At 39.5% G+C, this 25,361-nt stretch overlaps 1 protein-coding gene across 1 annotated transcript in view; it reads right to left on the reverse strand.

The window, feature by feature from the left end:
- LOC140726821 (paraspeckle component 1-like) overlaps nucleotides 1-25,361 on the reverse strand; it is a 134,212-nt gene that overhangs the window by 12,521 nt on the left and 96,330 nt on the right. Inside the window, exon 7 of the transcript XR_012098736.1 lies at nucleotides 1,488-1,588. The gene's annotated coding sequence lies outside the window, so the exon portion shown is untranslated. The remainder of the gene's footprint in view (nucleotides 1-1,487; nucleotides 1,589-25,361) is intronic.

A 25,361-nucleotide genomic window follows, 5' to 3' on the forward strand; every position in this document is an offset into this window, starting at 1 on the left:
CTTTATTCTTGGTGCTATGGCCTTACCTCACGTTGCACTCTTACAAAGAAACATCTGTCCCTATCATTACTCACAATTGAATACTGCTCAGAGATACAGTAGTGATCCCCTAAAACACTGCCTGCCTTTTTAAAATTTCTGGCAGACACACATTCCTTGTCTTCTGCAGTATCTTGAGCTGCAGAGTGAACAACTTCCAAAACACTATAGAAAATAAACTGGCCCTGCAGCTTAACTCATTTTTGCATATCCCTCCACTTCCCAAATTAAGTACTATCCAAAATGCCTCTACGACCATCTTAGCAGATCATTTCATATAAACAGCTATCCTTTGTGTGGAAAACTTAATTGTTCAAATCTTTCATTTTTTTTCACTCAGCTTAGACCTATGCCCGCTAGTTTTAACCTCCTCCCTTCTATGCCCCTCATAATTTTATAAACCCCCCCCCCCCCCAGTAATGTCTACCCTCAGCCTCTTACAGACTAATGAAAATAAACCATATATATTCCAGGCTGTCTTCCATCTCAAGCAATATCCGGGTCAATCTCTTCTCTACTTCTACCGCTCCCACAATGTTCCTGTAGTGCAATGGTCATATAAACATACATAATACATACTTAAGTGCAGCCTGACAAATGGTTCATTGCAATTTGTTTTTACAATTGCAACATCCCAACTCTGCAAAGGTATACATGCCAAAAGTAGTGCAATATGGAGTTCCAACATGGTACAGCCATGCCTCCATTTATTGAATAGCCTCCAGAAAGAATATTCTTACAATTCCATTGCTTTTAGGTTACTTAGTGCTTTACTTACCCTGATCAAACCAAATTTTTATTGAAATTCACTGGGCCTTCTTTTCCAAATCACTTCTTAAATTTGCTCAGTCACTTTCCCACACTCCTTTTAAATGCACTGAGCTCTTTTTAAATTTACTAGGGCTCTGTTTCTTGTGCTCCTTTCACTATTACAATTGCTAATAAAGCATTCAGAAGATAGTACATTTGAAAACAAATTCACAAAATGAATGCAATCGTTAAGGCAGAAGTGGGAGATATTAATGAGAGGCTTTGACTAGGTTCAAGCAGATATTAAGGGAACATTATGTCCCATAGTTTAACAAACATCCATAGCTATCAAGGAAGAATGGTTCTATCCAGACAGCTCAACACTTAGCATTGGCTGAAGTCAGAACTTTTGGAGGTTGGTGCAACACATAAATTGGAGAAATAATTTTTCCTATAATGTCTGTTTCTCTGCACCTCAAAATTAACACAGCTTAAAATTTAGTCTGACAGAAGATAAAAATCAGAATACTTAAGTCACAAGAGTTGGATTCTACTGTTGCATGCCAACTTTGCAATGATTACACAATATGTAGCACACACAGAAGTTACAATTAGCACTGCTAAACCCAACTGATTATTTGAAGTTTATATATAAAAATGTTGATTTACCCAAGTCATTCTAAATAAAAGACACTTACCACAATGTGAGCTGAATCTCATAACGTTGCACTACAAACATATAGCACCAAAGGAGGATTTCAGTATTCCATGCCTTGTCCCTTCATACAACATAAATCACCTGTAAACAAAAGATGAAAATTAAATAAAAAATAAACAGAATTCTTTTAATCTTTACATGATTTTAATATAATCTTGGCATTTAGGTAAAAAGCCTGCCATTTATAATTTTGTAATTCCCTTTACGTCCTTGCTTTTACTCCCAAAGTCTCCTTAATCTTTGAAAAGGCCATCTCAGCATTTCTTATTTTAACCTCATCATGTCACTGCTTATTCATTTAGGTTTGGAGTAACACTATTTAAAATTATCCATAAAACATCTACCTGTTGTAGTCTATATCCATCTTCCAATATCCATCTTTATTACTAACAGAGGTATTTGTCCCCAGTGAAAGACATTCTCTCCTGAACTGATCATTTCCAGTGATGAGGAATTATTTTGGTTCAGGTGCAAAGTCTCAAATATATCTGGTGCAATAAGTATAAGTCATAGGAGCAGAATTAGGGCATTCAGCCCATTGCATCCACTCCACCATTCCATCAGAGCTGATTTATTATCCTCCTGTCTCCTCCCTGTAACCTTTGACACCATTATTAATCAAGAACTTACCAACCCCAACATTAAATATGCCCAGTGTCTTGGCCTCCACAGCCGTCTGGTATGGATTTACCACTCTCTGGCCTCATCTCTGTTCTGAAGGGACACACTTTTATTCTGGAGTTGTGCCTTCTGGTTCTCAACTTTCCACTATAGGAAACATACTTTCCACATCTACTCTATCTAGGCCTTTCAATATTCAGTAGGTTTCAATGAGATCCCCCTCATTCTTTGAAACTGCAGCAAGAACAGGCCCAGAGATATCAAATGCTTCTAATAAGTTAACCTTATCATTTCCGGGGTCATTCTCTAGAACTTCCTCTGGACTGCCTTCAATAACAACATATCCTTTCTTAGATAAGGTGCCCAAAACTGCACACCATATTCCAAGTGTGGTCTGACCAATACAGTATTTTATTAAGTCTCAGCATTATAGCCTTGCTTTTATATTCTGGAATGAATGCCAACATTGCATTTGCCTTCCTTACTCCTGACTTAAACTGCAAGTTAATCTTTTGGAAATCCTGAACAAGGACTCCCAAGTCCCTTAGCATGTCTGAGTTTTGAATTTGCTTCCCATTTAGAAAATATTCAACACCTTTATACCTCCTACCAATATGCATAACTATATAGTTCCCCAAACTACATTTCATCGGCCACTTCTTTGCCCATTCTCCTAATCTGTCTTCTGCTGACTCCCTGCTCCCTCAACACCACCTGCCCCTCCAACTGTATTTGTTTCATCTGCAAACTTGGCACAAAGCAATCAATTATGTCATCTAAATCATTGACATATAATGTGAAATGTTCCTAAATCCAATGCCTGTGGAACACCACCAGCTAACCAGGAAAGGCCCCCTTTATTTCCTCTCTTTGCCCTCTGCCAGTCGGCCAATCATCTATCCATGCTAGTATCTTTCCTGTAATACTATGTGCCCTTATCTTGTTAAGAAGCTCATGTGTGCCACCTTGTCAAAGGCCTTCTGAAAATCCAAGTAAACTACATCCACTGACTCTCCTTTGTCTATCCTGTCTGGTATTTCCTCAAAGAATTCCAACAGGGCTTCAGCCTATTTTCTCATGTGATTCAAAGTACCCCTAAATCATCCTTAATATTGGACTCCAACATCTCCCAGCCACTTAAGGCTGGCTAACTGGCCTATAATATCCTATTGCCTCCCTCCCTTCTTAGAGAATGGAATGACATTTGCAATTTTCCAGTTCTCTGGAAACATTCCAGGATCTTGTGATTCTTGAAAGATCATTACTAATGCCTCCACAATCTCTTCAGCTCCTCTTTCAGAACCCTGGGGTGTAGTCCATCTGGTCCAGGTGACTTACCTACCTTCAGACCATTCAGTTTCCAAAGCACCTTCCCCTTCTGCCTCTTGACACGCTTGAACTTATGACATACTGTTGGTGTCATCCACAGAAGACTGATACAAAATAGTTGTTCAGTTCATCAGCCATTTCTCCCCCCATTGCTACAGCATCATTTTCCAGCAGTCCAATCTCCTTTTGGTACTTATACAGTATATCAAAAAAAACTTTGGATATCTTATATTATTGACTAGCTTGCCACATATTTCATCTTTTCTTTCCTTATTGCTTTTTTAGTTGCCTACTTTTGGTTTACAAAAGCCTCCCTATCCTAAAGCTTCTGTTATATTATATGCCCTGTTTCACTTTTATGCTGTCTTTGACTTCCCATGCCATCCAAGGTTACCTTGTCCATCCTTTAGAATACCTCTTTCGGATGAATCTACCCTGCGCATTCTGAATTGCTCCTAGAAACTCCATCTATTGCTGCTTTTCCATCATCCCTTAGTGCTTCCTTCCCTCAACTCCCCTGTCATGCCTCTGTAATTCTCTTTACTCCACTGTAATACTGATACATTTGACTTTAGCTTCTTCCTCTCAAATTGGAGGGTGAATTCGATCATATTATGATAAATCTCTGAAGGGTTCTTTTACTTTAAGCTCTGGTTCATTACACATCACCCAGTCCAGAAATGACACTTCCCTAGTGGTGACAAGTTGCACTAAAAAGCCATCTCATAGGCATTCTACAAATTGCTTCTCTTGGGATCCAGCACCAACTTGATTTTCCTGCATATTGAAATCTCCCATGACCATTGTAACATTGCCCTTTTTGCATGCTTTTTCTGTCTCCTGTTGTAATTTGTATGCCACATCCTGGCTATCATTTGGGGCTTGTATATAACTCCCATCAAGATTTCTTTTTACCTCTGCAATTTCTTAACTCTACCCTCAAGATTCTATATCTACCAATCCTATCAGATCTTATCTAAGGATTTGATTTGATTCTTTACCAACGAAGCCACCCCACCCCCTCTGCTACCTGTCTGTCTTTCTAACACAACGTGTACTTCGATGTTAAGGTCCCAATTGTTGACTTCTTTCAGCCACGACTCAATGATGCCAACAATGTCATGCCTGCCAATCTCTTAACTGCACAAGATAGTCTATTTTATTCTGTATGCTGCGAGCTTTCAAATATAACACATTCAGTTCTGTATTCATTACCTTTTCAATCCTGCCCTATGTTATAAGTTAATTTCTTATCCCTTTCCACACTGTTTTTTTTCTGAATACTTTTGTAACCCCTCCTGCCCTCACCTTCCTTTCACTTTATCCTCATTTTTCCAAGTTACTGAACCAACCCCACTCCACAAGTTAGTTTATCTATTTACCTAATTTATATATTTTAATATGACTATTACCTGAAACAGAATTTCTTCATTGCAATAAACAAGCTTTTTCTTGTACATGTATTTCTCCCCAAGGCACCTATCATCAAGTCCAGCAAGGTGTAAGCATTTCAGATTGTTTTGTATTAAAACTGGTAACACTTGTCAGGTGGTCATTACACATGACTTCTTAATATCTAGCACTGTAATAGTTCACTTCTTAAAATTGGTTCCCAGAAACTACCATTTTCAACTTCCTTCCCTCTCTAAAGTGCTGTAGTTAACACCAGAATTGTCCCAAGGTAGAAATTACATTCTCTTCACCATTGTGTGTCATTTCTTTGAACTCTGCTCCTCCTGAAAACACAGTTTTCCAATGATCTACATCAGGCTGCTGTTTATTAATTACAGCTCTACATTCAATACAATCATACCATCAGTTCTAATCAATAAACTTCAAAACCTGGGCCTCTGTAACCTCCCTTGACAACTAGATCCTTAACCTCCTCACCAGGAGAACACAGTCAGCATGAATTGGAAATGACATCTCATCCTTGCTGTCAATCTATACCGCCACACCACTGCCAAGGACACAACTACTGTTGGCGGAATTTCAGATGGTGATGAGGCGGCGTACAGGAATAAGATGGATCAGCTGGTTGAGTGGTTTCACAGCAACAACCTTGCACTCACTGTCAGTTAGACCAAGGAATTAATTGTGGACTTCAGGAAGGGGAAGTCAAGGGATCAACAGTGGAAGAAGTGAGCAGTTTCAAGTTCCTGGGTGTCAACATCTCCATCATATTGATACAATTACAAAGAAGGCACAACAGCAGCTATATTGCATTTGGAGTTGCAGAGACTTGGTATGTCACCAAAGGCTCTCACAAATTTCTACAGGTCTACAGTGGAGAGCATTTTTATCAGTTCTATCACTGTCAGGTACAGAGTGGCCACTGCACAGGATCAGAAAAAGCTGCGGAAAGTTGTAAACTCAGCCAGCTCCATCATGGGCACTAGCCTCTCCAGCATCGAGGGCACCTTGAAAAGGTGATGCCTCAAGAAGGCGGTATCCATCATTAAGAACCTCAATCACCCAGGACATGCCTTCCTCTCATTGCTACCATCAAGGAAGAGGTACAGGAGCCTGAAGACAGACACACACAACATTTTAGGAATAGCTTTTCCCCCTTCATCATCAGATTTCTGAATGAGCAATGAACCATGAACACTATCTTTTTGCACTACTTGTTTAATGTTTTATATATATTATTGTGATTTATAGTTTTTAAATTATTATGTATTGTAATGTATTGCTGCCACAAAATAACAAATTTTAAGAGATATGCCAGTGATATTACACCTGATTCTGATTCAGTGCTTTTCATCATGTCTTCCTCACAAGTAAAAATATAACTTCATTGTATCATATCTCTTGCAATATTTATTCAGCCAAATACCTAATTACATGCACATCATTCATTCTGGTGAACCAGGAGGATCCATCGTCAAGCCACTTTTACCAAACCACATCAAGCCATTTACTTTGGAATTTATTTTTTTTATTGAAGTTCATCATCAAACATTTCCATAAGATGTATTTCAGACATTGTACATATATATTCTAGCCATTTTCTAAAGTGTGTATTTCCATCTTTGAAATGCCACTCATCTGCTTGGAAGTACTTATGTCCTTTTACATCTTGGAATCCAGTTACGAATTCGCTGGTTACGATCTGCAGGCCATTACTTTCAGCTCAACAATTCTGTTGTCAGTATTCTGCCGTGTTTAAATATCATCCATACAACTGCTAATCAAGACTCCTATAGGTTCTAATGCTCCAATTTGAAATTCTCTTCATACTCCAAGGAGTCTTACTTACTCATCCCACAACTGATCACTCAAGGAGGACTGTGTGTTCTCCTGACTTCCCCTTCCTTAGTCTTACTAACATTGGGTGTAAGATTGTTGTTGCTATACCACTCAAATAGCCTATCTCACTCCTGTATGCCCCCTTGTCCCCATCTGAAATTCAGCCAACAACTGGCATCATCTGCAAATTTATACTCATTTGTAAATTTATACATGTGAACCCAGTACAAATCCCAGATACCAAAACACTAATTATGCAGAAATACTATCTTCTCTTTTATAATGTCTTGGACGTACATTACCAACACTAACTAGGTCTCATGTATTATTTGTATTATGATTCATACAAAGTTATCTTGGAAATTTTGGACATGCAGAACACTTCTTTTGGTTCTATGCTGATGTCAACATCTTACACTAGACTGAATATATGACCGATGTCATATAGACATAGAGCATGGAAACAGGTCCTTTGGCCAAATTTGTTCATGCAAACAAAATTGCCTACTTATGTTTGTGCTTGGCTCAAAAATCTTTCTATCCATTTCCCCATCCAAATATCTTTTAAACATTGTTAATGAACTTGCCTCTATCACTTCCTCTGACAGCCTGTTCCACATACCCACTACCCTGTGGGTGAACTGCCTTCAGGTTCACTTTAAATCTTTCCCTTCTCACCATAACCAGCAGTTATGGTCGAAATGACAATAGAAGTGACTTGACTTCAATCTGGACATGCTAGTTTTAAACGCCCCTACTGTGTAAAATGACTGACCTTATCTATGCTTGATTTTATAATCTTTATTGTCCGCAATCTGCCTCCTATGCTCCTGACAGAACAGTCCCAACCTATCCAGTCTCTCCCTATAATTCAAGCCCTCCAGTCCGGCTATCACCCTTGTGAATCTTTTCAGGACCCCTTCCAGCTTAAAGGCATCCTTCCTGTAGCTAGATGAGCAGAGCTGCACACAATAATCCAAACAGTGCTCTCTTGTACAGCTGTAACCTGACATCCCAACTCAGATACTCAATGCACTGGCTGATTAAGCCAAACATGCTAAACCCTTCACCACACAAACACAAGGAAATCTGTAGATGCTGGAAATTCAAGCAACACACACAAAATGCTGGTGGAATGCAGCAGGCCAGGCAGCACCTATTCGAAGAAGTACAGTCGATGTTTTGGGTCGAAACCCTTCATCAGGACTAACAGAAAAAAGAGGTAGTAAGAGATTTGAAAGTGGGAGGGGGAGAGGGAGACCCAAAATGATAGGAGAAGACAGGATGGGGAGCTAAGAGCTGGGAAGTTGATTGGCAAAAGGGATACAAGGCTGGAGAAGGGGGAGTATCATAAGACGGAAGGCCTTGGAAGAAAAGGGAAGGGGAGCACCAGAGGAAGATGTTGAACAGGCAAGGAGTTATTGTGAGAGGGAAAGAGAGAGAAAAAAATCATAAATAATTAATACATACGGATAGATTAAGGAGGGGCATTAACGGAAGTTAGAGAAATCAATGTTCATGCCATCAGGTTGGAGGTTACCCAGACGGAATATGAGGTGTTGCTTGAGGAGACACTTTATATTCCGTCTGGGTAGCCTCCAACCTGCTGGCATGAACATTGATTTCTCTAACTTCCGTTAATGCCCCTTCTTCCCCCATCCCTATTTTTTATTTATATATATATATATATTTTCGCGCTCTCTCTCTCTCTCTCTCACAATAACTCCTTGCCTGTTCTCCATCTTCCTCTGGTGCTCCCCCTCCCCTTTCTTTCTTCCAAGGCCTTCTGTCCCATGATACTCCCCCTTCTCCAGCTTTGTATCCCTTTTGCCAATCAACTTCCCAGCTCCCCCTCCTCTCCCACTCCCGCTTGCAAATCTCTTACTATCTCTGTTTTCCCTTAGTCCTGATGAAGGGTCTCGACCCAAAACATCGACTGTACTTCTTCGAATAGGTGCTGCCTGGCCTGCTGCATTCCACCAGCATTGCTTAAACCCTTCACCACCCTGTTTAACTGCATCACCACATTCAGGTCACTATGTACCTGTACACCTAGGTCTCTCTGATCGAGAAGGATCTCCAGTAGTCTGCCATTTATCATGTAAACCTGCCCTGGTTTAACTTAGCAAAATGCAACACTTTGCAGTTGTCTGAGATAATTTCCATTTGCCTATCTTTGGTTTTTGGCTTGCTTTCCCATTTGATCTAGATGCTGTTGTAGCCTTAGATAACCTGTCTACTATACTGTACCAACAATTCTGATGTCATCCACAAACCTAACTATGCCATCTACCTTGTCATCCAGATCATTAATACAGATAATGAACAATGGATCCAACATTGATCCCTGTGCACACTACTGGTCAGTCTTCAACCCTTCAACACCTTATTGACTCTTTCTACAATGAAATTTGTATCCAATTGCCTGGTTCACTCTGGATTTTATGTGATCTGACCTTCTGGACCAGCCTACCATGCATGAGTTTGCCTTCCTCTCATCAATCCTCCCAGTAACCTCTTCAAAAACACTCATTAAAAATTCTAAGGCTATTTCCCACACGCAAAACAATGCTGACCATCCCTAACCAGTCCTTAACTCCCCAAATGCTGGTAGATCCTGTCTCTCAAGATCCCTACCAGTGACGCTAGCCTGGAGTTCCCTGTCTTGTCCTTCCATCCTTTCTTATAATAAAGACATAACATTAGCCACTATCCAGCCCTCTGGAACTTCACCCAGTTAATGATGATACAAATATCTGACACGGTTCCAACAATTTCTTCCCTATCTTCTCATAATATCCTAGGATACAGTTGTTCAAACCCTGAGGCATTATCCACCTTTATGTGTTTTATGACTGCCGTCACTTCCTCCTTTGCAATGTGGATATGTTTTAAGTTATTATTACTTTCTTTCTTATATTCCCTAGCTTCCACAAATTTATCCATTGTAAACACAGACAAGAAATTTTCATTTGAAACCTCATTTACAGTATCTCCTATAGCTCCAGGTTCTGATAACCACATTGATCCTTAAAGGGTTCTATTCTCTTCCCAGTTACCTTTTTGCTCTTAACGCACTAATACAATTTCTTAGAAATCTGCTTTATCTCTTGCCCTCCTGATGTTCCTCAAATGTACCTTTTTTGACTAGAGTCCCAATATCCCTAATCAACTAGGGTTCCCTAATCCTGCCAGATTTGCTTTTCACTTCAATGTGGATACTGGATTCTTGCTTCCCACTTCCAAAAGCATTCCACTTGCCACGTGTCTCTTTACTTGCAAACAGCCTCTCCCAAGTTTCAGTGTACTTCCATCAAGATTGAAGATTAATTTTATTTGTCACATGTACATTGAAACATGCATTGAATCAAAGCAAAGAGGATTCTGCTGAGCAGCTGGCATGTGTCACTCCTGGTGCCAACACAGCATGCCACAAAACACTAACCCGAGAAGTACACGTTTGGAATGTGGGAGGAAACTGGAACACCCAGAGGAAACATAAATAAAAGCGTAGATGTTTTCTGTCAGTAAATGTTCTGTTTTCACTTCTTAAAGAAATGGAAGCATTATCCTACAATCATTTACACAATTTGATGCAGAGATAACTTGACAAACGCGAAGCTGTACTACTTTTTGCATTCCTTTTCAATCATATGTAAAGTTAAAAAGTTGCATTTTCTTCCTTGAAAAGCATAATTAGCTTTAGTTTGTTTAATAAAAAAACAAAATGTGCTGATCTTCTAAATACCAGTTTAAAAAAACAAATCTATTTAAGATGCAAATTTTATTCCCAACTGATAAGAGCAAAGTTATGAAAATCACACTTCTAAAGGTGACAAAATGACAATGTTCCATTTATAGTTGTGGTAAATACCCGCTACCAAACTTAAGACAGATAGAAGCAAAATGCAAATTTTACTGGTGATATTTTATAAATTACACTTCTAATCCCAGACATTACAAAAAAATGTTTTTCCTGAGCATAAACTGTAAAGACATCAAAAATCTGTTTATTTTGCACATCACAACAAGGCGATAGATGAAAGGAAAAATAATTTATTATCTATATTTTTATGTTTAGACATAAAGATAAATTAAACCACAAATATTTAGCAGCTAATTCATTTCTTCCATTTTCTAATTCCGTGTACCTAAATAAAGTTTCTTATATAATAAAAAAAAAAGGAATAAGGAGGGAAAAAGAAGGAAGTCATCCATGTTAGGATTTAGGGGAATTAGACAGGATCCAGCAAAGGTTAATTAGATGCACTTGTTTGAAGGGAAAGGAACAACTGGCAAATGGGAAACTTTTATATATATATATTTTTAAAAAATCACACTTTGTGTCTGTGACGGCACCATGTCGCTGTTAGGGTGAAGAGTAAACCTGGCAAGTTTAGGGAACCTTAGCAAATGTGAGGCACCAGTCGAGAAAAAAAAGTATACATTGGATTTAAGAAGTTAGGTTCAAGCAAAACCTTTGATGGTGATAAGAAGATTAGGAGTATTCTTAAGAGGGAAGTCAGGAAGGCAAAAAAAGGGTATGAGATAGATCTTGCAGGTAAGGTTAAGGAAAATTCCAAGAAGTCCTGTAGCTATATTATAAGGGTGATTAGGGAGACAGTAGATCCCCTTAGACATCAACAGGGCTGCCAGAGTCTTGAGCCACAGGAGATGGGTGATATTTTAATATTTATCTGTGCTTATGGAAAAGAAAATCATAATTGTTCAAGAGATAACATAAACAAAGAATTATTTTGAAGGAAATTCATGTTACCATGTAGGAGATATCTGCAATCTCACAGCACATTATATAGACTAATTTCTAGGCTCTGACCAAGTGCATCCTTGGACTTTGTGGGTGGCTAGTGAGGAAACTGCATAAGTCCTTGAGGAGATACAGTACTTGCTTCATCATCAGCCACTGGAGAAGTTCCTGAATACTAGAAGGTGGCTAATGTTGTTCTGGTGTTTAAGCAAAGCAGTAAGCTTAAGCTAGAAAACTACAGGTCAGTCAACCTAACGTCAATAGTGCAGAAGTTACCATAGGGAATTCTGAGGGACAGGATCTACTGACTGATGCACCATCAATAACTCTCGGAGACGTGGGTTAAGGTAGGCTTTTATTGGCTGGAAGAAAGCACAAGCAGCAAGTGACCACCACACAACATCCTGGAGACTGAGGAAGGAGCAGTGCCTCCAATCGCCTTTATACAGGGGTCTGTGGGAGGAGCCACAGGAGCAGTCAGCGGGGGGGGGGGGGGGCGTGTCCAGACAGGTATATGTAGTTCACCACACTGACCTTTGGATAGACAGGAAGTTGTTGATAGTGAAGAATGTTATCGTATGTTATAGTTGTTCTTGATCAGTTAGAGGAGTGGGTTGAGGAGTGGCAAATTTCAATACAGTTAAGTATGAGGTATGAGGCACTTTGGAGTCAAGGCAGCCTTAGGCAATATTGCTTTCCACTGTGAAATGGGACTCAGGAGCACAAATGCACAGCTTGTTGAAAGCATCAGCATTGATAAGCTGGGACGGTGAAAAAGGCACTTAGGTTGCTAGCCTTCATCTTTCAGGGCACTGAGTACAGGAGTTGGGACATGACGTTGCAGCTGCTATAAGTTGTATTGCTGGGGCTGCACTTGGATAACTGTGTACAGTTCTGTTTTGGGAAAGATGTGGTTAAACAGGAAGAAGTACAGAAAAGATTTATGAGGATGCTGCCAAGACTGGAAGGCCTGAGTTATAGGCAAAGGTTGAGAGGTTGGCGAGGCAAGATCTTTGGTCCTTGGAACATAGGAGATGAAGGGTGACATTATAGAAATGTTTAAAATTATGAGGAGCATAAATAAGAAAGATAATAAAGTCTCCTCCACACCCCCAAGGTTAGGAGCAAGCAAAACTAGGGGCAACACTTGGTAGCTACTTTATTAAGTACACCTGCTTGTTAATGTATGTATCTAATCAGCCAGTCATGTGGCAGCAACTCAATGCATAAAAGCGTGCAGACATGGTGAAGAAGTTCAGTTGTTATTCAGACTAAACATTAGAATAGGGAAGAAATGTGATCTAAGCGATTTTTACCATGGAATGATTGTTGATGCCAGACCGGGTGGTTTGACTATCTCAGAAACTGTCGATGTACAACAGTCCTTAGAGTTTACAGAGAATGGTGCAATAAACAAAAAAAAACAGTGAGTGGCAGTTCCGTGGGTGAAAATGCCTTGTTAATGAGAGAGGTCAGAGGAGAATGGCCAGACTGATTCAAGCTGACAGGACTGTGACAGTAACTCAAATAACCACGTGTTACAATAGTAGTATACAGGGCATCTCTGAATGCACAACACGTCGAACTTTGAAGTGGATGGGCTACAGCAGCAGAAGACCATGAACGAACAGTCTGAGTGTAGATTTTAGGTGAGGGAAAAATTTAAAAGGGACCTGAGTGCATCTTTTCACAGAGGGTGGTGAGTGTATGAACCGACCTGCCAGAGGAAGTGGTTGAGGCACATACAATTGTATCATTTAAGAAACATTTGGATGGGTACATAGAGGGGTGGGCTTATAGGAAATGAATGCAGGAAAAAGAACTGTGGGCACTGTGGTCTGCATGAACTTATTGGGCCAAAGGGCCTGATTTGTGATAGATTGTTCTAACATTAGAGAAGAATGTTGATGCTAATTAACATTTACCAAGATACAATACACAAGAGACTACTGTAAGTTTCTATGTACAGTATTACATTGGCAACTGCAATATAACAGCAGTTCCACAGAGAATATAGATTATCAGGGACTTCAAAAAATCTAAAACATTTAAAAGCTTACATGCAAATAAGAGTTCTAGATGCTTATTTTGTACTATTGCATGGAATTTATTAAGTAAAATTTGTTTTATTTATAGGCTGCAACTTCTGTAGCAAATTACTAAAAACCAAAAGAAAACTTTAAAGTATATTGTGGAATCAGTGTGGATACACAGGAATTATACATGAAACTAAAATCTCTCTTCATTTATTTTTGTTTGCCATGCTAATTACAAATGCCTTTCAAAATTTTGCTTTGAAAATTTAATACAAACCTCAAAAGAACAAAACAAATCCAAATGATAAATAATAACCACCTTTCTGGAAGATAAACTGGACTTCTGGTATGACAAATGATGGCAATGATGGAGGCACAATGTACACACTCAAGTATTGTAAGGAGATTTTACATGATGAAATAGCCAATGAACTTTTGTTGTTCAAATAATCTTGCAAATGGGCATTAAAAATCTGTTAATGTCATGGCTCAGATCTAGTTTTATTTTAGGTTCGTAGAAATAATTTTGGGGCAGTGCAAGGAATTAGAGCACAGTTTAGGGACAGGGATGAGGGAAGCTAGAAGTAAGGGACAATATATGAAAGATCACTGCAGGAGCAAGAGTCCAGTTTAGAGTGCTACGCAGTAGAAGGCCAATAATCCTTGTGGATTGACTTTGGGTTAGCGGGTCCTGTGGATGAGGGCTGGTTACTTCTCAGATCAGTGAGTCTCGTGATTGGAGAACCATGCAGGCAGGAGGTTCAAGGGCCAATGAACCACCAGAGTTCCAAGCCCATAACCAGCAAGTCATTGGAGGTCAAAGCCAGAAGACTGAAGACCAAAGTCTGTAAGTCCAGATTCAAGAACATACGACCACAAGACATAGGAGGAGAATTAGGTCAATTGACCCATCCAGTCTTTTCCATCATTTAACCATAGTTAATTTATTCACCCACTCAATCTCATTCTCCTGCCATCAAGAATTTATCAACCTCCGCTTTAAATATATCTAATGACTTGGCCTCAACAGCAGCCTGTGGCAATGAATTCCACCTCATCTTTGTTCTAAATGGATATCCTTGTATTCTGACATTGTGCACTCTATACCAGCCTCTCCTACTACTGGAAGAATCCTCTCCACATCCATTCTATCTAGACCTTTCAATATTCCGTAGGTTTCAATGAGTTTACTCTCTCATTCTTCTAAACTCCAATGAGTACAGGTGCAGAGCCATAAAACACTCCCAACATGTTAACCCTTTTATTTCCAGGATAATTCTCGTAAACCTCCTCGAGACCCAATTAAATGCCTGCCTGTCTTTTCTTAGATAAGAGGCCCAAAACTACTCACAAGTGCTCTCTGACCAATACCCACAGCATCACATCCTTGCACTCATATTCATATTCCAGCCTTTTCAAAATGAATCCCAATTGCATTTGCCTTACTTACCACCGACTCAACCTGCAAGTTAACCTTTAGGGAATCTTACACAAGGACTCCCAGGTCTCTCTGCATTGACTTTTGAATTTTTTGCCTGTTTAGAAAATAGTCTGCACCTTTATTCCTTCTACCAAAATGCACAACCATACCCTTCTCTACACTATATTCCATCCGCCACTTCTTTGCCCATTCTCCCAAACTGTCCAAGTCCTTCTGCAGGCTGCCTGATTCCTTAACACGAGCTGCCTCTCCAATGACCATTAAAATATGACATGAAAAGTAGCGGATTCTACACCGACTCTTGTGGAACACCAGTAGTCTCTGGCAGCCAACAAAGCTCCTTGATTCCCACTCTGCGCTTCCAGTAAGTCAGCCAACCTTCTAGCCATGCTAGTATCTATCCGATAATATAAATAGCTTACTTAGCAGCCTAATGTACCACAAATGTATTCTGAAAATCCAAGTAAACCACAACCACCAACCTTCCTTTGACTGTTCTGCCTGTTATTTCCTCTAAGAATTCTAATTGATACGTCAACCAAGGTTTTCCTTTAAGAAAACCATGGTGACTTCGGCCTTCTTTATCAAGCCTACAAATACACTGAAACTTCATCCTTAGTAAAGACCTTTTATGTCTTGTCAACCACTCAAGACAAACTAACTGGCCTATAATTTCCTGTCTTTTGCCTCCTTCCTTATTAAAGAATGGATGATATGGCAATTTACCAGTCCTCTAGAACTAATCCAGAATCTTGTGATTCTTGAAAGATCATTTCATATTCCTTCGCAATCTCTTCAGCCATTTCTTTCGGAAACCTGGAGTGTAGTCCATCTGGTCCAAGTCACTATCTATCTTTGAACATTTCTGCTTCCTAAGCACATTTTCCTTAGTAATAGTGACTACGCTCATTTCTGTCCCTGACACTCTCAAATTTCTAGCATACTGCTGGTGTCTTCCAAAGTGAAGACCGACACAAAATACTTAATAATTTTGTCTGCCATTTCTTTGTACCCAATTTCTACTTTTCTAGCAGTCCAATATCTATGCTTACCTCTCTTTTATTCTTTATATGACTGGAAAAATTTTCAATACTATTGGCTAGATTGCATTCTTATTTCATCTTTTCTTTCCTTATTGCATTTTTATTTGCCTTCTGTTGTTTATAAGTTTCCCAATAATTTTTGTATGTTGTAAGCTCCTTCTTTTGCTTTTATGGTGTCTTTGACTTTCTTTGTCAGCCATGGTTGCTTCTTCCTCCCTTTAGGATGCTTTTTCATCTTTGGAATGAACTGATTGTGCATCTCTTGAATTACTCCAGCCATTACTGCTCTGCTGTCATCCCTGCAGATATCAGCAACCAATTATGGCCTGTTCTTCTCCCATGCCTCTGTAATACCAATACATCTGATATTAGCTTCTCCCTCTCAAACTGCAGGGTGAATTCTATTTATTAATTCTTCTAAGGGTTCTTTTACCTTAAGCTCCCTAATAAATGTTTCATTACACAACACCCAATCAAGGATTATCTTTTCCCTAGTGGTCTTTAACAGCAAGCTTCTCTAAATAGCCATCTCATAGGCATTCTACAAATTTCTTCTGTTGGGATCTTGCACCAACCTGATTTTCCCCAATCCACCTGCATTTTGAAATCTTCCATGGCGATTGTAAACATTGCACTTTTTACATGCCTTTTCTATCTCCCTTTTAATTTGTACTCCCCACCCTACTGTTCAGAGGCCTGCATATCACCCCCACCATGGTCTTTTTACCCTTGCATTTTCTTAACTGCACCCACAATGATTCTATGTCACTTCCACCTTGGGATTTGATTTCACTGTTTGCCAACGGAGCCACCCAGTTCCTCTGCCCACCTGCCTGTACTTTTGATGTGACTGCGAGAAAGGACCAAATACCTGAGAGTCCGAGAGTCCATGGCTAAGGTCGACAGAGGTGGCCTGTCCTGGGGTTGGAGGCATGACTGTGTGTATGAGCGAGGGGAAAGGAGTTTGTTCTGCTGAAAATGTGGACATGCCACGTTGGTGCCAGAACATATGGCAACACTTGTGAGCTCCCCCAACACTTCTTAGGTTGTGTTGTTGATACAAAGTATTTCATTACTTCAATGTACCTGTGATAAATAAATCAGTCTAAAGTTGAAATTCTACATTGTACATTAGAATATACTAAGTAAGGTCAGGAGTAGTTCACTCCACCCATGCCAAGTGCACTACTCAACACTATGTGGCCTATATCAATTTTCCAAATATCCTCACTATGCCTGGCAAAAAAAAATCTTCTTGTCTCTGTCCTTAATTGCTGCTTCCTCTTCTTGAAAATATTACTCCTGAATCTAGAAAATACTGCAAGGGAATTAATGCCATATCTAACTATTTGTACTATAAAAGAGTTTCATGTTTCAAAAGAACCATCTTTATGTCTGCCTAATCAATCCAAATACAGCAAATCCACCACCCCATACATTTATCTGGTCAACTTTTGCTGTTCTTACATGGGAATGTTATATTTAGGTACACAATATTCAAGATGCAGACTCACCACAGCTCTGCATAATTGTTGCAAGGAATTTCTATTGCTATGCTCAAATCTGTGAACAGTGAAGGTTAATATACAATTTGCCTTCTTTGTTGCTGGTTAAAGCTGCATATTCAGTAATTTACACACAAAGACACCAAAGTCTCTCTGAAAACCAACATCCTTCATTACCACCATTTCATAAAACAATGCCAAAGTGAATTACCTTTTATTTTTTCAGCATATGGTTCCATCAGACATGCCTATCTATAGCCCCATGAAGCTTTTCTGCAACCTCCTCAATCCACATCACTCAACTCAAAATTTGGATACATTACACTCAGCTCCCTTACTCAAATTATTGGTATGTTTTGAACATCTGGGACCCCAATCACTGAGCACCACAGTGGTCAAGTGGAGTCAAATGAAGACCACATTATGCCAATTCTGTTCGATGACAGTAAACCTTCCTAAGAAGGTTGGCGTCATTCAATGTCTGTAGTGAGATGCTGAAGATGTTCTATAGGTCAGTTGTGGAGAGCGCCCTCTTCTTTGTGGTGACGTGTTGGGGAGGAAGCATTAAGAAGAGGGACGCCTCACGTCTTAATAAGCTGGTAAGGAAGGCGGGCTCTGTCGTGGGCAAAGTACTGGAGAGTTTAACATCGGTAGCTGAGCAAAGGGCGCTGAGTAGGCTACGGTCAATTATGGATAACTCTGAACATCCTCTACATAGCACCATCCAGAGACAGAGAAGCAGTTTCAGTGACAGGTTACTATCGATGCAATGCTCCTCAGACAGGATGAAGAGGTCAATACTCCCCAATGCCATTAGGCTTTACAATTCTACCGCCAGGACTTAAGAACTTTTTAAAAGCTATTATTAATGCTTTTTGAGACGGTGATTTAGATGCATATCATATTTTTTTTTACTGAGTTAAGTATTGTATGTAATTAGTTTTGCTACAACAAGTGTATGGGACATTGGAAAAAAAGTTGAATTTCCCCATGGGGATGAATAAAGTATCTATCTATCTATCTATCTATCTCAGTCTGCAATAACTGCAATCTCTTATGTGGGGACTATCTGAACATCCAAATATACCACATCAGCAGTATGCTCTCAAACTATTCCACCAGTCACAACCTCACAAACCATTTGTTTCAAAACTATGTATTTATAAATCCATGTTGACTTTCCCTAATCTTACCTTTTTCTCAGTGCATACATACCACTCTCTTAAATTGCAGCATTTTGCTCACAACTGACATGAAGCAAACTGCCTATCATTTCCTGCTTTTCCTCTTCCTCTTCAAAATAGGGTTATATTTGGTTTTGGTAACTTTCAAACTCAGTGATTCATCCAATGAAATAATTACCTCCTCCAGTCTACTCATACCGATGGAGGGTAATTAATCCCAAATAACCTATTTGTCCAATTTGACTATTCGCAGAGGCACTCAGTTGTAGAGCACATCACAATCAATTCAAAAAATGAACCAGACAGCAACATTTCCAAAGAGCAGAGTGAATGCCCTTGATATCAGGGCAAAATTCAGAGTGGAGAGGAAAGAAGACACTGAAATCAATGTGTTTCAAGGTGAGCACAAGGTGGGGGAAAAATCACTCCAGTGGCTGGAGATATGACTGGTTCAAAAGGAAATGTTCATGGTTATCGGAGCTCTATGATCTTCAGCTACTTTGAAGATCTTCTGCCATGTCAGAGGTAGGGACATAGGTCAATCCAAGATTGTTTACTGTCATTTCCAGTACCAAATGTAAACAAGAATGGAATAATTGTTACTCTGGATCTGATGCAACACAAAAAAAAACACTATGACAAAGAAGACTATAATTAAAAAATACTATGCAGTGATGCAGCATAATGACTGCACAATATTAAGTTCAAGTAACAATTGTTCAACAAATGAAGCAAACCATGTCTACATGCAGCAGTAACTAGTCAACATTCAAAGTAAGGAGTTTTTCGATAGCAACAAAGGTTTTTCTTCACATCAGCTAAGGTCTTCATGCAAGTTTGAAAGAAATGATGAAGAACCATTTTTCCAAATAACAAGACCCATATTTCCTTTTCCTGCAAGTGCTATTTAGTATAGAAAGATGGCCTGATTGATTTGCCAACGAAGTTATTCTTCAGGATAAAGTTTGCTATGAGGGGATCACTGGGGTCTCTCTCCCACCCCACTATTTGTGTTATATATCAGGATCATTGTATATGAAAGGCCCAAAGCATTGTTGTGGATCCCTACTACCCATCCCACAATCTCTTTGGCCCACCATCATCAGGAAGGAGGTACAGGAACATCAGGACCAGGACCACCAGACTGGGTAATAGCTTCTTCCTTCAAGCTGTGAGACTTACGAATACTCTGCCACTACTGAGGTCTCGTCACTAGGACAAGCTGTTTACTGTACCACTACTGTTACCTGTGCAGCACATTTCATGCACTTCGAATTATATTTTATTAACTTATTTATGGCAATATTTTGTTTTATGAACTGTGTGCAATATAAGTTTTGTAGGTGCAACTTGATACAGAAGAACATTCTTTCATTTGGTGGTATATACTGCGCATATATTCAGTCAGATGACAATAAATTTGAACTTCGGTGGTGTGCCAGTGTCAACTAGAAAGGACATTCTGAATCAACATAGCTGGACGCATCATTTGCACAGCATGGACATAGAACCACACTGGATAAATGCATTTTGCATATGGCTGTATCAGGTTTGTTCAAATCTTGAATATTTCAACAATGGTTATTTTCTGAATGCGAGTCACGTTGGATAGATTTCTTAATCCCCTCCCCACAAACAATTTCTGAAGACCGACAGTATACATCAAGATTACACATCCAATCCATTTTTGAGTCACATATAAACTGTAAATGTGATTTGCGTGGTGCTATACATTGCCAAATACAGCACCACCTTAAATCTGATGACAAAATTTACTCTTCCCGTGATCAGAAAATGCTATTGCCTTTATCCCATTTTTTTCAGTTTACCTCATCCACATGCTCTACTGTGTGTACTATTTCCATGAAACTTTAAATGGGGCAGCTGTTTAATTGGGCCAAATGTACTGGTCCCGATGTGTCTTAATTTATTGGAACCACTATTTGATTAAGAATAATTAAATAATTTGAATAAATGTTAACACTCACTAAATGCTGAACAGATAGATCCAGAATGTCAAAGTTTAATGGGTCACAAAGCTCTCAGATGAGAACTTGTGGGCAAGAGACAATGCTAACAAAAAGTACTGGTCCAATTAAAGTCAGAGCAGGGAAAAACTGTCTGAATGCACCTAGAATTTGTAACAAGAAATTTAGCCAGTAAAAATAATCACAATTTCATAATTATTTATTCATTTTTCCAGGCTCTAGGGATTTTTTGCAAAACAAGCACTTACTGCCCAAACCTACCAACCCTTGAGCACAGTATTCTAAAAATCATATGCTTTGAAAATGAAGGACCAGCAATGTATTTTCAGATCATGACGACATTCAGTTTGCAGGTGGTGGCAATTCCATTCACCTACTATCCTCACCTTTGTGGTGCTAAAATTTATAGATTTGGGAGGTACTGTTGAATAGTTAATTAAATTCAATACTTTTTTTGAGAAGGTGCAGGAGTTGCTGGAGTGTAAATCAAGCAACTACTGCTGTAGTGGATGGTGGCAAATTTGAGTTGAAGGAACTAAATCCATCATTATGTATTGATAGGGACAGAGGATTGGCAAATAGAAAACAGTTAGAATAAACTTCATTTTCATATTGGCAATCAGCAACAGGTGGAGATCCTGTTTCAGTGCTGGAGTGTCAACAATTTGTTATTGATAACAAATGACTGAATCAAGTGTACAGTACTGAGGCTTGTTGATGATCCAAAGATAAGTGAGGTAGTGCGTAAAGTTGTGAGGACACGTGCAAAGGGATGCACTTTAGGGATTTGAGATTCATGGCAAATGAAACATTGAAGTTAGCAAGTAGGTACACCAAGCAATGAGGATGGCTAATGGCATATTGGCCTTTACTGCTGGAGTTAGGAGCAGCAATAGAAATGTTGACAGTTTTAGAGGAATTAATTGTTTAAACAAAGATGAGCAGTGCCAAAAAGAGCAAGTTGATACCCGGGACAACTGAAAACAGCCTCTACACACTGGAGTTAAGAATGAGAAGCAGTTTTATTGAAACGTCAATATTCTGAAATGGATTGACATGATGAATGCTGAGAGAGCATTTCCCTACATAGAGATATCTAGAACAAAAAGGCATGATTTCAAAATAAGGAATTGTCCATTTTATTAAGAGATGGAGATTGCATTTCAAAAGTGGTCATGAAGAGCTGTGGGGACTGAAAAGACAGAGTCCCAAGCAACTCCTGCATTGATGTCCTGGATCTGAGATTAAAAAGTAATACTTCCACCATTGGAGTATTTTCCATTCAATGATTTACAAGGATTTCTTAATGTCAAGGACAGGTACACTTACTTCACCTCTGAAACTCAGCCCTGTGATCCAAGCTGTGATGAGATGGTGAATTGAATGACCCTGGCAAAATCCAAACTGAACAGGCTGTTAAGGAGCAAATGGTGTTTGATACCACTATCAATGGTATCATTGTTCATTTTGCTGGGGTTTGAGAACAGACTAAATCGGACATTATTTACACAGATTGGATTATCCTTTGTGAACAGGACATACGAAGGTAACCTTCCACATTGCCAGGTGGATGAAATGTTGTCACTGCATTCCAGCTCAACTAGAGGTGCAGCAATTCTGGAGTGCAGGCATTCAGTACTACGCTGGAATACCATCTATTTTAAAAGACAAGTCAGTGCAAAATAACCAGTTTGCAAATTAAATGTTTCAGGACACTTAACTTTTAGGGAACAATGGCCTGAATGAAAAGAAGAATGTGCAACTCCAATATGGAATGAGCTGAGAAACAACAAGGAGTAACATCAGTGGGAGTTATATATAACACCAAAATTGGTACATGTGGGTATAATACAAATCAGAAATGTAATACAATAATCAGCAGGGATTTTACCCTACCTATGAACTGGACAAACTAAAATGTGAAAGGCAAAGTTATACAGCTCCTTCCCTAGGTTAATAAATTGTGTATTGACTAGTAATTAGGAAAGACTAAAGTAGTAAGAAAAATAATGTATAAATAAATGGAGAACTTTACCCACTAGCAAGCATACTTCCAAGGCAACACTACCAAACAAAAAATATCCTATCAGTTATGTGACTGAACTTGCATTAAAGGAAAACCCACAAAATACAACAGGCCTTTTACTCATATGGTCTTCCATGAAAGCATCCATAGAAGCATTCTCACTAAGGCTTAATTCAGCATTCAAAAGTTACTAAGTTATTCAAACACTACTTAATAGGTAAGTTAATACCTATTATAATACAGCTGATAATACAGAATCTGAGGCCACAAACCAGGCACGCCCAGGATCCTCTTCAGTTTGCGTATAAGGAGAAGGTGGGAGTGGAGGATGCTATCACGTATCTGCTGCACAAATCACTCTCTCACCTAGATGGGGTCAGTTGTGCTGTGAGGATTACATTCCTTGACTTCTCTAGTGCCTTTAACACCATCCAGCCCAAGATCTTAAGGCACAAACTAACAGAGATGGGAGTAGACTCTCACATGGTGGATTGGATAGTGGACTACTTGACAGATAGACCTCAGTATGTGCGGTTGGGAGACTGTAGGTCTGACACGGTGGTCAGCAGCACAGGAGTACCGCAGGGAACCGTACTCTCTCCAGTCCTGTTCACCCTGTACACGTCAGACTTCCAATATAACTCGGAGTCCTGCCATGTGCAGAAGTTCGCTGATGACACGGCCATAGTGGGGTGTGTCAGGAATGGACAGGAGGAGGAGTATAGGAAACTGATACAGGACTTTGTGATATGGTGCAACTCAAACTACCTGCGTCTCAATATCACCAAGACCAAGGAGATGGTGGTGGACTTTAGGAGATCTAGGCCTCATATGGAGCCAGTGATCATTAATGGAGAATGTGTGGAGCAGGTTAAGACCTACAAGTATCTGGGAGTACAGTTAGACGAGAAGCTAGACTGGACTGCCAACACAGATGCCTTGTGCAGGAAGGCACAGAGTCGACTGTACTTCCTTAGAAGGTTGGCGTCATTCAATGTCTGTAGTGAGATGCTGAAGATGTTCTATAGGTCAGTTGTGGAGAGCGCCCTCTTCTTTGTGGTGGCGTGTTGGGGAGGAAGCATTAAGAAGAGGGACGCCTCACATCTTAATAAGCTGGTAAGGAAGGCGGGCTCTGCCGTGGGCAAAGTGCTGGAGAGTTTAACATCGGTAGCTGAGCGAAGGGCGCTGAGTAGGCTACGGTCAATTATGGAAAACTCTGAACATCCTCTACATAGCACCATCCAGAGACAGAGAAGCAGTTTCAGCGACAGGTTACTATCGATGCAATGCTCCTCAGACAGGATGAAGAGATCAATACGCCCCAATGCCATTAGGCTTTACAATTCAACCGCCAGGACTTAAGAACTTTTTAAAAGCTATTATTAATGCTTTTTGAGATAGTGATTTAGATGCATATCGTATTTTTTACTGAGTTAAGTATTGTATGTAATTAGTTTTGCTACAACAAGTGTATGGGACATTGGAAAAAAAAGTTGAATTTCCCCATGGGGATGAATAAAGTATCTATCTATCTAGTTAACTTATAACTGATAACTGACCAGTCATGAGTCACTGTGGACTGCTGTAAGGTTGTGCAGTTAATGAAAATTTTGAACTGTCCCAAACAATTCCTCATGAAGCAACAATGTCACACTGGTTTCATGTTTTATCATGTATCTGTCCTTCCCTTTATTTCCCAAAATCCTTTCATTTCCTTAATTTCTTAAAAAAAGATTCAAGCTAGTTGAAATACGCTCAGTAATTGAACCCCATTGCCCTGGATTAGATGATTCCAAATGTTTTACTATCATCTGGGCAAAAACAAGTTTACTTTCTGTCCTGAGTTGCAGCTCCTTACTTCAAGATGGTTCTAGATATCTTTGTAATCAGAAACTAACTCTAAAGCAACCATACAAGAACTTTGGGTTTCAAAGACATAATTTCATATTTTTCCATTCTCAAGTATGTATATAGGGGCAGATGTTTAATCAGTCTTTGTAGGACCATCTCCCCATTCCAAGAATCAATGTGGAGAAATTTTGCTGTATTCCTTCTGTTGCAAGTATATCCTTCCCTAGACAGTGAAACCAGACAAAATATTCCAGGTAAGATTTCATCAACATTCCATTCAATTCAATAAAGACGTGTGTAACACCCTGGGAAAGGTTTCACTGCTAATGTAATGGGTTTTCTGTAGCAGCAGTGTTTGGGTTTTGACAAGAGATAATGGGGGCTTGGAATGTGTGACATCCAATGAAGGGAGTGTTTTTTCTTCTTGTGTGCCTGAGAAGGTGGTGATCTGGGTTTTTGTTTGACGGAAGATGAAGAAGATGATGCCTGTTAGGAGAGGTCGTGGACACCTGAAAGGAGTGGACTTGGAGTGGGGCCAGGAGTCGACGAAGCTCGGGGGGGGGGGGGGGGAGAGGGGGAATCAATGGAGAACCAATGGAAGGGAAACTGTGAGCTCCAAAGTGCACATTAGACCATTTCCTTAAATTGGGCCCTTTTATTTTTATTTTACTTTATTAATCCTCTAGTCAAATTAAGAATTATAAAGCTAAATTGTTTAATTGCATATGGTGTACTGTCTGTTATTTCATGGTACACTTCCCTACCTGTTTAAAAGCTACCATTTTGTTACCCATTCTCTTAATCCAAGTC

Source organism: Hemitrygon akajei, chromosome 4 (assembly GCF_048418815.1).
Source record: "Hemitrygon akajei chromosome 4, sHemAka1.3, whole genome shotgun sequence".
NCBI classification, from domain to species: Eukaryota; Metazoa; Chordata; class Chondrichthyes; order Myliobatiformes; family Dasyatidae; genus Hemitrygon; species Hemitrygon akajei.